At 48.2% G+C, this 3564-nt stretch overlaps 1 pseudogene; it reads left to right on the top strand.

Annotated features, from left to right (window-relative positions):
- Positions 1 to 279: 279 nt before the first annotated feature.
- LOC147904241 (AAA-ATPase At4g25835 pseudogene) lies at positions 280 to 2183 on the top strand (annotated as a pseudogene).
- The last annotated feature ends 1381 nt before the right edge of the window (positions 2184 to 3564 follow it).

Below are 3564 nucleotides of genomic sequence, written 5' to 3'. Positions count from 1 at the left end.
AAGGGATGTGCGTGTGAATTAGGAGTTGCAGGCGGCGCACTGGCGCGCGTCAGGCACGACACGTGGCCAGTCTGCTGCTACAGGGGCGTTCCGCCAGCTATGCACGACGCATAGAAAGTGCATTTGGAAATACGACACGTGGCTATACTGTGGCTACAGGGGCGTTCCGATGTGGAGACTGGGTACGCAGAACGTATCGCTAAGCCAAACTCGAGGGGGGAGTTAGTGTAACTCCGGTCAAATGCGGCTCTCTTTTAAGGATTTCATCCTCACGCCAAAGCTCATTCTGAGCCTCACTGGCTGCAGCTTCCTGAATCACTCACTCAGTTGTAGCTCCCCCATCTCCGCTTCCTATAGTCCACTCTTGTCCATCTCTCCCTCTCAGCTGTAGCTGCTTCCATGGAGATCAAAGCCTCCGAACTCTTTGGCTTCTTTGGCTCCATCCTCGGCCTCCTCACCGTAGCCCAAACCCTCCTCCATACCTTGCTTCCAGGTCCCCTCCGAGACCTCGTCATGAAATACTTTGCCCGCATCGCTGATTCCTTCTCTCGCTTTGCCTTCATCGATATCCCCGAGTACGATGACTCCAGCCTCAACGAGCTCTACAGTGCCGTCAAGCTGCACCTCAGCGCTAGCACCTACAGCTCAGCTAAGCGCGTCAAGCTCAGCCGTGCTTGCAATTCCAACCATTTCACCTACAGCCCCGCCAACAACGAGCGGGTTCCCATGGTCTATGACCATGCCCAGATATGGTGGGAGCATCACGCCTCCCAGCGGCAACAGCAGAGCTCATGGAGGTCGATCTCGGATGAGAAACGCATGTATATCCTGAAACTTCATAAGAAAGACAAGGCGCGAATTTTGGGTCCTTACATGGATCACATCCTCAAGCAAGCGAAGGAGATCCGGCGCCAGAACAGGGAGCGGCTTCTCTATACCAATTCCAGAAGTGACTCCTATGCGCACCCATGGGATTCAGTGCCCTTTAGGCACCCTTCAACTTTTGAGACTTTGGCGCTTGATCCTGTCCGAAAGGGTGAAATCATGGCGGACCTGCAATCTTTCGCCCATGGCGAAGAGTTCTACAGGAAGACGGGCCGGGCCTGGAAGCGAGGTTACCTTCTCTATGGCCCTCCCGGCACTGGGAAATCCAGCATGATCGCAGCGATGGCGAATTTTTTGCAGTATGATGTGTACGATCTTGAACTAACGCAGGTACGATGCAATGGGGAGCTTCGCAAGCTGCTTTTGAGAACGACCAATAAGTCGATCATCGTGATAGAAGATATCGATTGCTCTTTGAACCTTACCAACAGGACCAGGAGGCCCCGGAGAGAGCCGAGGGGCGAACCTTTGCCTGAGAAAGGAAGCGCAGACGACCAACCTACTGGCTCGATGACGCTGTCTGGCCTGCTCAACTTCACCGATGGCCTCTGGTCATGTTGCGGCGATGAACGAATCTTTGTACTCACTACGAACCATATTGAAAAGCTTGATCCTGCTCTTCTTCGGTCAGGACGGATGGATATGCACATTTTTATGTCCTATTGCACTTTTCCTGCTTTCCAGATTCTAGCTTACAATTACCTTGGCATCGAGGATCACCATTTGCTCTCGAAGGTAGAGCACATAATAGATGACGCTCATATTACACCAGCGGAGGTGAGTGAGATTCTCGTTCGCAAAAGGGAGAACCCAAAAGCAGCCTTGGAGGAACTGCTTGCAGAGCTTGAGGGAGCGAAGGCCAAACCATGGCCACCACTTGCAAAGCAGGATCAGGACGTAGTGGAGGATGTAGAGGAAGTGAAGAGAGCTGTTGAAGAGAACCTACACCAACACCAACAGGATTCCCGAAAGCATGTGTATAGTTGCCCCAAATGTGGGACTAAAGCTGGAGATGCATCGGATGAAGACACCAAGACTGTAGAAGATGACTTCATCGATGAGCAGGAGAAGCCCCAGAAGATAGTTCACAAGAAGATTCACAAGGAAGAGTGATTGCATTCATTGTCCATACTACTGAGCAACTGTCTTTATGTCATCTCCTGATCCTCTCCAATAGAAACGATATGGGATACAGATATACTCCCAAGTGCCGGCTTGCTGGAGTTGCAGCCAATGTAAAGCGATCAAGCCTTCTGGCCGCTGGGTTAACAAGATAAAAGATTGCCTCTTTTATGTTATATGCACGTTGTGGGTAAATTAGTGCGTCTTTAGATTCTGATCTTGAGGTAAGCGTGCCGCTGTTAGCGCATATGTACATAGATTCTTTTGCGTTTGGTTTATTGTTATAGCCGATCAAGTTCTCTTGGATACTTCTTAAGTTGCCCTACTTATGGCAGGCGAAGACATATGCGGTATGTTCTGTGTTCAACGTATTTTTGATGGTATAATATTGCCAGATTTCTGGGGTAGGATAGAAGGAATGTGCGTGTGCGTGCGCGTGTGTGTGTGTGAGAGAGAGAGAGAGAGAGAGATCCTTTAGCTGTGCAAGTCGCTGAGGCTCCGTGGGACCGTTGGCACGGTACGTTGCTTTATAATAGATGGAATATCCAAAGGGAGGATAGCGCTGTGCAAGTCGCTGAGGCTCCGTGGGACCGTTGGCACGGTACGTTGCTTTATAATAGATGGAATATCCAAAGGGAGGATAGCATGGCTGCCACACATGATGATGAGCAGGCTGCAGGAACCACTGGAGACGACAGTTTGCATGGGCTGTTTTTGTATCGGGAGAATAAAGTAGCTCATCCTTTCGCACTTTATTCCACGAGTTCGTACGTACGTTTACAGAGAGGAGACGACAGTAACTGAATGCCCATATTAGTTGAAATCTATATGCTATTTGAAGTGGGTTTCTCAAAGGTTTTTGACACACCCGGGTCCTACCGGTGGACCGGTCCTCACTTGTGGCACTCACACACACCCAACCACAAGCTAGGACTCCATGCCCCAACCTCGAGGACTTGAACCCATGACCTGAGGGTTTGAAGCCCAACACTCAAAACCACTAGGCCAAAGCCTTGGACACAGGTTTTTAAAAGCTATTTTTGATGCACTAGGAACTTGGAACTCGGAAGACTATTTTAAAAAAAACATTAGGTAGAGAAACTTTTAGGTTAAAGGAAGTTTTGCAGGTTTTAAAAATTTCTATTTTAAAATTCGAAGGTTAATTTCCAAAATTTACCATTCACCTGACATTAAACCTTGGTTTTTCACGAACATTACTCGGAAAGAATGTTCAGCGCACACTTGCACATGGTTCCTTTAGAACACGAATCGTTCCAAGTTTCTTTTTTTTTTAAAGCATGAATGGTTCCAAGTTAGAGCACACATGTTCCCAAGGGACCATGTGCACTAGGTGTAAGTGTCCTCCATTATGCAATGAGGCAAACCCCCTTAATGAGTCTTGCTCAATGATAGAGATTTTTACTCACATGTTGCCTACCATGGTAAGAAAGTTGGGACCTTTGCTCTCCAAATATCTATTATAAAGACAATACATTAGTCCAATTACAAGAAGAGGAATTTAACAATGTAGGGACTAGTCCATTGTGTGGCGAATAG

This window comes from Dipteris shenzhenensis, chromosome 2, assembly GCF_047967505.1.
Source record: "Dipteris shenzhenensis isolate YYH24624 ecotype China chromosome 2, Dip_SZ_1.0, whole genome shotgun sequence".
Classification (NCBI taxonomy): Eukaryota; Viridiplantae; Streptophyta; class Polypodiopsida; order Gleicheniales; family Dipteridaceae; genus Dipteris; species Dipteris shenzhenensis.
The sequence above is the reverse complement of the archived record's forward strand: the minus strand, read 5'-3'. Positions and strand labels throughout refer to the sequence as shown.